We start from the raw sequence: 11,896 nt of genomic DNA, 5'->3' as shown, positions 1-11,896 counted from the left end.
GGTGATGGTCGCTGCCAAGAGTCTGCCCCAGGCTGCCTATGGGTCTCTCCCGGCCCCACTGAGACCACAGTACAGCTTCCAGAAAACAGAGCCAGAGGCCTCAGGGGAAGTGACCACCACCCAGGCCCAGTGGCTCTTTCCCTGTCCCCTCATTAACACTTGTGTCATTTTTCTTTTGTTTTGTGGTGGTATGAGGTGGGAGATGGGAACCTCATTTTGATAAATGTCATATTTTGTCAACATAAGCTTACCTTATTTCAGGAAGGTGTTTTTCAACTCTAGGATTCGGCTGCCAAGAATATATCTTGTAAATACACTCCCATGATGCACAACGGCTCACATATGAGGGTTTCCAGGGCAATACTGTGCGTCATTAACCAACTGGAAGCAAATTAAACATCCATGTCTGGGGGCTGTCAAAGAGTGTGCCTCCTTGAGACCCTCAGGGAGGCTATGGGCCCCCTCTGCCCCCGGTGTGGAGCCTGCCAGGGCACAGAGTAGGGTCTGATCAGGTACCCTGCTTGCCAGACACAAGAGTGGGGTCTGGGGTTCAGCACTAGAATCACCACCTGGGTTTGGGGGTGACAGATCCAGCATCTCCTATTGTTTGGAAACAGTGTCACAACATTAAAAGTTGCTTTCATCAATAATTGCAATAAGCGATTTCAAAAATAGTGAAGAAATACAAAATTGACTAATTCTCAGGAGTGCTGAAGCATCTTTGTACCTAAATTAGCCACTCAGCTCTGCCCTTCCATAATTATAGAAGAATTAAGAAATGTCACCACCCATGTGTCTGTCTCTGAATGCAAATTTTACAAAGGGTGGCTTGTGAAGTCAGGGGCCTTCAGACCCTCTTGTGTCTGTTACAGCGTTGGCAGGAACACAGAGAACCTGGGGCCACAATCAAGAGGCTGAGCTGAAGGGATATGCCCTGGAAGCAGGACTGGGATAGGTCAGGCCCCGGGGCAGACTGCTTGTATGCTCTGTCTATAGGGCATGGCCCAGTCACAGGCCAGGGATGTGCTCAGCTGGACACATGCAGAGCATGGCCATGCCAAGGCCATCTGCAGAGGAAGTGGATAGAAGGGTGGGGTCTACCCAGGAGACTATGAAGTTCAACTGAACTATCATCAGCATTCATTCTTCATTCGTTCATGCCAGAACTGGTGAGTTCCAGGAGAACGGAGAAGAGGGGTCTGTCCTTGCCTTCAGGAGCTCACAGCACAGTCAAGGGTGGGGGGCAGTCACAGACACGGCAGCATAAACAAAGTCAAGGTGGGAGGCGGAATGACCGACCAGCTTCCATCATGAAGGCTCCAGAAAGGTTTAAGGAAGAACATTTGACCTGGGTATCAGTGGGGGAAGGGCCGCATTTCTACAGGGAGAACATCCAGGTGGAGGAAACAGCCAAGAAAGGGCGTGGGAGCCTGAGCACTCGGTGACCAATTACCTAAGCACGAGAACCACAAAAGGTCACTCTGGGCTTTCTGGCCTGGACCTCTCCTTGGAAGGATTAACAGCGTCACCTCCTCTGTCCTGAGCTCCACACCAGTGTCCATCTGCCTCTGAATAGCTCCTCCTACACGTCCTGTAGGCACCAGAATTCCGTGCATCTGAAATGGAGCCATCCACTCCCTCCAGCCCTGCACCTTCTCTCAGATTTCCTACCACCTTCCACCAAACCCTCCAACCAAAGAGCCTCAGAGGGGTCCTCAAATCCTCTGGCCAGCTAGCCCTGTCCGTGCGATGGGCACCTGATGATCACTATCGGTTGAATGAATGAAGGAGCAAGGAGGAGGGACGGGGCTGAAGGATCCTGCTCGCCATGTGTCAGGTCTGAAAGACAGGGCTGGCGATGCCAGGCCTCCCCAGAACCTGTGTGCCCGGGGTCATTACTTTGCCCGTGAGCTCAGCATCGGTCTGCATGGCTCTCTGAGGGGCCAGGAGCTGGGCCAGATCTTGCAGATCCTGCAGGGAAGTAGGAGGCGGGTTTTGCAATGCTGAGACCGTGGCACGGTGTGAATATAAGGAGGGCAAAGAAGGGTGCAGATGGTACAAACCACCATATAATGGCAGGAGCTGGTGTGTGGCAAGCAGGTGAGGGAAGCCAACAAACTTCTCCCACATCCTCACTCCCTCTTCACCCCCGAAATTCACACAGGGACCCTTTGCCAGCTCAAGGACTGGCCCAAGCCAAGCGCCCTCCCGACAGGTGCGCAGTAAGTCCCACACCCTGCCCTCGATGGAGCCCTCCAGGTTCAAACGCCAAGAGGAGCTTTGGGAAGAAGGTGTAGATCTGGGCAGAACCAGCTCTAGATGGAACAAAGGAGAAAAGGAGTTCTTGAGACATCTGCTCACACGGGGGGGGGGGGGGGGGGGGGGGGCTCCGCCCTGGCCGAGGGCTGCTTGCCCCTCCCAGTGGTGGGAGGTTACTGACTTGCTAGAGAGCCGCTTGTTAAATATTCAGGGATTTTGTGGCAGGCTGTTGAACGGTTGGTAGCTTGAACTCATTTGTGGTGGGAGTATCTACACCGTGGAAATTAGCAAACACTGTGAATCGGAGCATGTTTCCCTCCTGGGGAGCCAGTTTACAGCACATCACGGCCCGGGGTTGTCACTGTGGGGGGGCATGCAGTCCCCACGTCAGCGTGGCTATGTGCGGAGGGGGGGGTGCCATCCGAGGGGACAGACAAGATAATAACCCGAAGCATTTGGCTGGCACTCGGAACTCCAAACGGAGCTGCCTGTGGCCTTGTCTCTGGTGGCTCGGACAGCTCTGGAAGTCACACTTACTGCTCTAAAAACAGGTAAACTGAGGGTTGCCCTACAGTCACCCAGTGAGTAAGATGCAGAGATGGAACTGCCGGCCCTGAGTCTCCCCTGAGGCCCACAGCTGGTCTGTCCTCCTCTGCAGAGGCTGAGATCCAGGGAGAGACTTAGCTCTTGATCTCGGCAGGAAGGAAAACCCGCAGGGATCGAGCCCCTTGTGGCGCAGGACTGTCCAGCACCTTCCACATGTCAGCCGTGGTTCTTGATCCTCGTGGAAGCACCACGACGTGCCTCAGCAGGCCTGTTTTCCAAATGGGGGGAATCAGGCAAAGCAACTCATCCATGGTCATGCTGCTGGTCAGGTCTAGAAATCTGCCACTGCCCCCTGCCCCTTATCCAGTGGTCCTTGATGGCTATCGATCATTCCTTTGCTGACCACCCTGAAGAGAGAGCAGAAAGTGAGGGTGACGTGGATGCAGAGCTCCCTGCTTTCTTGGCCAGTGAGATGGTCACAATTTCCAGAGCAAGGTCCTAATATTCTGCCCCAAGCAGGCCCCTTGCATATAGCCAAAAGCCCTGGGGAAGCTTCAGGGGTGTCTGTGGGTGGCGGGGGCTGAGCTGAAGGGTGGCGGGCAGGAAAATGGTGGCTTTATTAACTAATATGTCTTGTTGCCAAATGTTGCCCAATTTACAAAGAACCCACAGAGACAAAAGCTTCTATGTCCTTGGATAGCCCTCTTCCTCCTCCTTCACCTTCCTTTCCTCATAATCAGCACCCTCTGCCCTTCTGGACCCTCCCCTCTCAGGGCCAGCACCCCACAGACCTGCCGAATGACACTGCACCATTCTGCCCAATGGTCCAGGGGCCAGTGGAAACGTCCTAGGTTTTCCAGGTGCAAGATTTCAATTCTCCCGGCCTGGTTAGCACCCCCATTTCCCTGGCATAAATCCAAGCTCCATGAGCACCTAATCACCACGTCCAGATAAGACAGCAGGCCAGGACCAGGGAGAGTCTTCCTGGAAGGTGCCAGCCAAGGGCTGCCTGGAGGGTGGCAGTTGCTGGCCCAGGGCCAGCCATGCAAATTTCTTCCCAGAAGGAATGAGGTCCCTGCCAGAGAAATCCCAGGCAGGAAGCACCTGAGCTGGAGGGTCCCTGGCAGCTCCGCTGGCTGCCCCCCTCCCAACCACGGGGGACCATTGCTGGGCCATCTCTGAGAAGGAGCTTGAGTGGGTGCCCAGAAAAGCAAGGAGCGCTGTTTTCCTCCATGCCCCTGGGGTGAGGCCAGAGCTGCTCTTCCCAGCTGTCCCAGGCTAGGAGTGGCCAGCCCCCTGACCTGCTCCAGGCAAACGCCTCTTCCACATCCCCTCATTCATTTCTGCACTGGACAGCCTGGTGGGCTGGAGGGCCCAGGAGAGAAATGGTTAGAGGCATAAGAGATTGGTTGGATACCTGTGTTGGAACCTGTTCCACTCTAAATAACCACCTTGACCTGGGCTAGGCTCTTAACCCGTGCAAGCCTCAGTTGCCCCATATGTAAAAAAGGGATACAAATAATATCCACCGTATGAAGTGGGTAGAGTTAAAATCTGATGTTTGAGATGCTTACACAGCGCTCAGTACAGGCAAGCTATTGGTCATATTTGCTGACATGCATGAGTGTCATGAGCTGTGTGGGCCTCGGCTGGGCACAGGGGTGCGGAGGAAGCAGGCAGTGGCCTCTGGGGACACCTGGCCCATCAGGAGGGGCTGTGTGTGCTGAAAGTCTCCATCCCAAGTGCAGGTCTCCCAACAAGGTGCTGCTGGGAGCTCTGGCAGGGGCGTGGGGGGGGGGCGAGACAGCCCCCCAGAGCAAAGACAATGGCAGAGTGATTTTTCCCACCTGCCCCTCCTTTTAACAGAGCATGCAGCTGCCCTCAACTGCCCGTGTGTTCTAGAGTGTCAGTCTTACCCTAGCCTGCACGGCATCTCCTCTTCCATGTCTCTGTCCCTGTTTCCTGCCTCTTCGGTCTCCTCTCATTCTGCCTCTCCCTCCTTGGCTTCCTTGTCCATCTCCAGCTCTGGCCCTCCCTCCTAAACTCACCGGCCCACATTCCTTTTGGGTGCCCCTCCAAAGGGAGCCTGCTGACCCTGGCTGAGCATCCTTCTGTCACAGTGATTGTGACACTGACCCATCTCCCCTCCCCCCTCTCCTGATGCTAAGCTTTGGGAGGAAGGGGCTGCCTCTGACCCATCTCTGGATCAGAGAAACAGGAGAAACAGGAGGAGAGGTCAAAATCCCCCTCCCCAAAATCCTTTGGTTGTAAGTCTAATTGGCACCCTTCTCATCCTCGTGGAGGTAGGAGGAAGCTGGCCCATGAGAGTGACTGGGGCACTGAGGTCCAGTGCGGCGTGAGGGGGTGGGGGGGCGCCTGCCCCATCTCCTCTCCCAGCCGCTCCCCCCCCCCGGCCTCTGCGCCCTGCAGAGACCTCCCAGCAGATGGGATATTCCCGTCCTGCCCCTGCCCTGCCCTGTGCAGCATCTAGCGTCTGTGGGCCTGTTATCCTAAGAAGCATCCGTCTGAGGACAGCAGCTAGGGGGTTGATGGGAAAGGCTGGAGAAGGGATTCCTCCGTGACCCCCAACACCCAGAACTCCCCTACAGGGAAGCTAGGATCCCCTTCTACTGAAAGGCCTCTTCCCTCCCCTACAACCCACATCAGCTTCCAAAGACAAGGAGGGGGGTGCCCAGGAGAGCAGCAGGGAAATACCAGTGATGAGCTGGGAGGACTGTGGAAGCGGAGAACCAGAGCCTCCCAAACCCTAATGCGCCCCCCTTTCCAGGCCAGAGACGCTCTCATCTTAATGAATTAGTCTGCAGCCAAAGGCCTATTGGAATGTCCAGAAGGGCCCTGGCCGCCTGGGACCTCTTTCTCTAGCTCCTTCTAGGTGCTGTGTTCTCCAGGGATACCCCACCCTTCCCATCTCCTCCTTCCCTCTCCCTCCCAGCTCTAGATCCACTCCTCCTCTTCCCTCCCCCTACTCTTGTTCATGAAACCAGAGATAGAGCTAGCACAAACCCAGGTCCCTGTGGGAGGTGCTGGCATGTGAGCGGGGACATCACCCCACAAGTGTATATTATCACTGAACTTTTGCTCTCCCAAGACTACAGAGAGCACTAGACCGGGTTCTGTCCTGGCGCTCTGTCTGCTCATCCTTAACCTCCTGTGTACTCACATCGAGTGAGAGGAGGGGCAGAGAGGGGGAGCAAGACACTCCCTTTTCTTTTCTTTTTTTTAAACAAGTGGAATTTGACTTTTTTTTTTTAAGAGAGGGAGACGGGGTGGGGTGGGTGGGGTGGGGAGGGCTAGAGGGAGAGGGAGGGAGTCTTAAGCAGACTCCACGCTGAGTGTGGAGCCCAATGCAGGGCTCCATCTCACGACCCTGAGATCATGACCTGAGCCAAAACCAAGAGTCAGACACTTAACTGACTGAGCCACCCAGGTGCCCCAAGACGCCCCCTTTTCTTGATCCACTGAGCAGGTATTGATCCTGACCAAAGTCTTCCTCCAGAGAGCATTAACTTCCAGAGAAACCCATTTGGGAAAAGATTAAAGTTCAGTCACCAGCTTGGCATGTGTGGTGTTCGAGGGAGGGTTGGGGGAAGCTGAGGGGTGGGGGCTGGGGATACCGGAGAGCAAGGCTCTGACCAACACTGTTGTTGCCCAATGTTGCCCCATTTGTAAAGGAAACTCGGCAATGAAAGAGCTTCTCTCTGCTCATCCTTCCTGCCTCTTCTTCGTGTCTTCCTTCCTCTCTGGAATCCTAGCCCCCTATGGTTTTCTCTTCATTCCAATCTGGCAGGACTGGGCTCAGCTCCCAGTCTCTCTAAGTCAATACTTGTATGTGTTTTCAGATGCCCCCTTCTCCTTCACTCCCTGGGTGCCATCTGGCCTTCCTTCGTCCTGCCTCTTGTGCCCATGCATCCCTTCCCATTCAGTGGTCATGAGATGGTCCTAGGTTCCTGCCTCAGATCCTGATCACCCTCCCGCCTCTCGCTGCCCCATTGCAGTCCCTCTCCAAGGGACTCTCAAAACCACAGAGCCCACAGTGGCTTTTTTCCTTGCCCTTCTTCTCTTCTCCCTACACTCTGTCCCTGAAGAACTTCATCCTCCTTCCTCCTTTAGATTAAACTACCCTCTCTGTGCTGAAAACTCCTGGAACTATATTGCCCACCCAGATCTCATGTCTACTCTGATGGAGGTGTGCTCAACCGTGAGCAGGACAGCTCAACCTGGAAGTCTCACCAGCACCTCAAAACCGCATGTCTGACTTCCAGTTCTGGATCAAGATGGAGCAGACACATCTTTCCTTACTCCTCCCACATACAGCTTAAAACTCTGGGGATGATTGCTATCGTGGCTTAAAACAACACAGATTTATCATCCTCCAGTTCTAAATGTTGAGGTTCAGATCATCCTCAGTGGGCTAAAGAACACATAGCTGCATTCCTTCTGGAGACTCTCAGGGGACTTCACTTCCTTGCCTTTTCCAGCTTCTAGAGGCTGACTGAGTTCCTTGGGTCTTGGCCCCATATCATTCCCTCTTCTGTTTCCACTTTCACACCTCTGTCTCTCACTCTGATCCCCTGCCTCCTTCTTATAAAAACCCTTGTGATTACATTGGGCCCACTTGGATAATCCCCAGAATACTCTCCCTATCGCAAGATCTTTAATTTAATCATGTCTGCAAAGTCCCTTTTGCCACATAAGGTAACATATTTACAGGTTCCAGGAATTAGGACATGGACATCTTTGGGCTCCATTACTCAGCCTAACAGGCCAGCAAATTGTGATGAATCATGTACGCGAAGTGGCCACTGGAGTGACCGCTAAGTAAACTGTATGGAGATACACTCAAAAACACTGTAGCTAAATCAAAATGGAATTGTAAAAATATGTTTAAGTAACCCACAGGACAGTAGGAAAAAGAAAATGATGAAAAACGTAAAAACAGAGAAAACAAATAAAAAATAAAACGGCAGATGTAACCCTAGTATATCAATAATTATATCATATATAAATAGGCTAAATACTCCAATTAAAAGACTGGGATTGGCAAAGTGGTTTTAAAAAAACATAACCCAGGGCACCTGGGTGGCTCAGTCGGTTAAGTGGCTGCCTTCGGCTCGGGTCATGATCCCAGGGTCCTGGGATTGAGCCCCACATCAGGCTCCCTGCTTAGCAGAGAGCCTGCTTCTCCCTTTCCTTCCGCCTGCCGCTCTGCCTACTTGTGCTATCTCTCTGTCATATAAATAAATTTTAAAAAATCTTTAAAAAAAAATTAAAAAATAAAAATAAAAAAACATAACCCAGCTATTGGCTGTCTGCAAGAAACTCACTGGAAAATGTAACGACATAACTAGGTTGAAAGTAGAAGAATAGAAAAATATATATCATGTAAATATTAATAAAAAGAAAGTAGGAGTGGCTGTATTAATATCAGACAAAGTCAAATTCAGAGCAAAGAAAACTGTTAGGGGCACAGAGGGACATTACATAATGATAAAAGGGTAACAATCCTAAATGTGTACACACCAAAAAGCAGAGCTACAAAATACATGAAGAAAAAACTGATAGAATTGTGGCGCCTGGGTGGCTCAGTCGGCTAAGCATCTGCCTTCAGCTCAAGTCATGATCCTGGGGTCCTGGGACGAAGCTCTGCATTGGGCTCCCTGCTCAGCGGGGAGTCTGCTTCTCCCTCTCCCTCTGCCCCTCCCCCCTGCTCACACTCACTCTCTCTCAAATAAATAAATAAATAAAATCCTAAAAAAAACTGATAGAATTAAAAGAAGAAATAGACAAGTCCACAATTATAATGGGAGACATCAAACCCCTCTCTCAACAACTGAGAGAACAAGAAGACAGCAAATCAGCAAGGGTGCAGAAGACCAACAACACCATCAACCAACAAGACGTAAGTAACATTTAAGGAGCACTCAGCCCAACAATAGCAAAATATAATTCTCCAGTTCCCATAGAACATTTACCAAGACCGACCCTGTCCTAGAACATAAAACAAACTTCAATAAAGCAATTAAAATCACTCAAAACGTATTCTCTGATCAAAATTAAATCAAACTAAAAATCAATAACAAAAAGAGGAAAATCTCCAAACTCTTAAAAACTAAACATCCAGGGGTGTCTGGGTGGCTCAGTCGGTTGAGCTTCTGCCTCTTGGTTTCGGCTCAGATCATGATCTCAGGGTCGTGAGATCAAGCCCATGTTGGTCTCCATGCTCAGCGTGGAGTCTGCTTCAGATTCTCTCTCCCTCTCCCTCTGCCCGTCCCCACTGCTTGTACGCTCTCTTTCTCTCTCTCTCAAATAAATAAATCTTTTAAAAAAGAAAGAAACTAAGCATCCAAATATTCAATGGGTGAGTGGGGCTGTGAGACACGGGAGGAGCAGGTAGGACCGGGGACAGAGTGGGAGCCTCTTCCCCACAGTCTCCTTCTTGAAGCTGACCCAGACAGCATGCCCCCCATGTTTGACCCATGACATCTGTCTTTCTGATCCCTTGTTCTGTCCTGTTATTTGTCTGTAACTCTCTGTTAGGACTTCTGGCTCTTTCTCAACTCCAGGTCTCTCTCTGTCTCATCCTCCCACTACATCTCTCTGTCACTCTCATCACTCCTGCCCTCTCCCTCAGCTCCACGCCCCCAAGTCCCCTAATGGCCTCTCCCAGCAGACTCATCACTGTCCTCAGCACTTCTGATCTATCTCCCAGGCAGCTAACTCTCAGCTCTCAGGTCCTATCTCTGCTCTACAGTGCCTTCTCCCTCCCACTTCCAAGCTTCCCTGGGCTATAGGAGAAGCTTTCCTGGAGCCTGTGTAGCCACTTGGTCTCTTCCCCAGGAGCTGAAGGTCACGGTGTTGGTGACTAAGGACAGGTGATGTGCTTTGCCCATCAGTAGGCAACGGTAGGGGCCACGGAGAGCTCTAGGGACTGAGTCCACGTGAGTCCAGGTGAGTCCAGGTGAATCCAGGTGAGTCCAGGCCCAGCTGGTTCTTAACCACCATTCCCTGGTCACTGGGGAAGTTGCACTTTGACGAGGAAGTGGCCACAGGATGCAACATGAATGCCAGAGGGCCACTGTAAAGACACGAAGGCAGAAGACGACTTGTAGAATAAGGAAGTGGTGGGCAAAGTAGATGGAGACCTGGTAGATGAAGCAGAACCTGATGGCTATTTGGAAATGGAGGAGAGTCGGAAGTGAGCAATTTCCAGGATATTTGGAAATGTTTTGTTTTGAGATTGCTCCCATGAAATAAGCTAACTAAAAAATCAGACACTTTCAGAGCTGAATGTTTCCCTGGATACTATTTTAAAAGTGGGATCTCTAAGCACAGACGGTGCATGTGACCTGCCCAGACTGGCCCCAGTAGGGCTAGGTGGACTCTGGCTTCCTGACTTGCACTAGGTGGAGTGAGGAGAGTATGGGGAAGCAAGGTTCCCTTCAGCTGAAGACATCTCAACAGAGCATTTGCTCTGGGCCAGGTCATTGTCAAGTGCTGTGGGTCAGCAACATGCATCAGAATTGGTCCCTGCCCCCAAGGACAACAGACAAGAGAGCAGACAGTTACTACCACAGGGGAGATGAGAATGTGCAGGAAAAGGCATGAAAGACCATGCTTGTGCCCAGTGCCCTGTAAATGGGGGAGGTGTCACCGTCTGGGGCAGCTCTGGAAGAGGCTGGGAAAGCCTCCATACTTCCCCACCCTGGCATCTTCCAGCAACCTCCACAAGTTGGGCCTGGCTAGAACCAAGTGACTGAGGGAGAGGTTATAGGGACCAGGAATTGTGGGGCCTCGCAGGAAACCTGAAGAACCTTTGCTTTCATTCTGAGGGAGGGAGGAGCCATTGGAGGGGCCTAAGAGTAGACTAAGAGGGAGGGGCAGGAGGGAAGCAGACAGACAATTATGGGGGCTCAGCAATAATCTGCGAGAGAGATGCGACAGCTTGGTCTGGGGTGCAGCAGTGGGGAAGTGGCAGCATGGGTTGGATTCTAGATGTGTTTTAAAGGTGGACACCATGGGGTTTGCTTATATCACCCGGGAATGTGGGGTGTGAGCGTCAGGAGAAGGGGACGCCGCTAGGGTGCTTGGCCTGAGAAGCTAGAAGAAGGGACTTGCATTGCTGAGATGGGGAAGACTGGATGAAGCAAACTGGGAGAGGTAGAACAGAAGGTCCATTCTGTACACTGTCAGTAGAATAGACCCTTGGATCTCCAGGTGGATGGTGATGGAGGAAGTTCCCCGACTCGCTACCACCTAGTGTGGCATTGGTACTAGGAGTCACAGGTAGAAGTCTACCACTTTATTTAAAATTTATTTTGGGCCATGGGTCCATATTCTCCCCAAGATAATGCTGATGCCTCGTTATGTAAAATACTGTGTCCAACTCCGGGGGCTCATGAAACACTCTGTACATGTCCGTGGGTCATTCTCACATGGGAGTCTGGGACTCCACAGCTTTCCTAGCCACTCCTTCAAGCCCCATTCTGACTTTTGTACCCCCCCCCACCTGTGTCTGTGGCACTGGACTGCCAATAATCTCCCATTCAAGCCTTTGGCTCATCGCGCTGTTTCATGGACGTTGGTTCTTTCTTTACACATGAACTCAGAAGGAGGCTGAAGCCTGTCTTTGTACAGTCCACATCTAAGGCAAAGCCTGTCTCTTCGAGTTTCACAGTTAAAAGTCCATTGTGATTGATTGTTGATCTCTGCATAAGAGAAAGAGCAGGAAATGTCTACCCTGACCACAAGAACAACGGGCACATTCACAAGCCTCGGAAGGGCTTGTGTGCATTTTCGGACAATGTTTATTCCTTATATTATGAGCTACTCGGTGTTGCCCACAGATGTCAGTGCACAAAAGAATTATTTTTTCTTTTTTTTTTATTGTTATGTTAATCCCCATACATAACATCATTAGTTTTAGATGTAGTGTTCCATGATTCATTGTTTGTGCATAACACCCAGTGCTCCATGCAGAACGTCAGTGCACAAAAGAATTTATTGAGATTGGATCTGAGCAGTGATATACAAAACGTGAGAACTGAACCCGCAAGAGAGGGGTTCCCTTGAG

The sequence above is a fragment of the Halichoerus grypus genome, chromosome 1 (assembly GCF_964656455.1).
Source record: "Halichoerus grypus chromosome 1, mHalGry1.hap1.1, whole genome shotgun sequence".
Taxonomy (NCBI): Eukaryota; Metazoa; Chordata; class Mammalia; order Carnivora; family Phocidae; genus Halichoerus; species Halichoerus grypus.
This window is presented reverse-complemented; position numbering follows the sequence as displayed.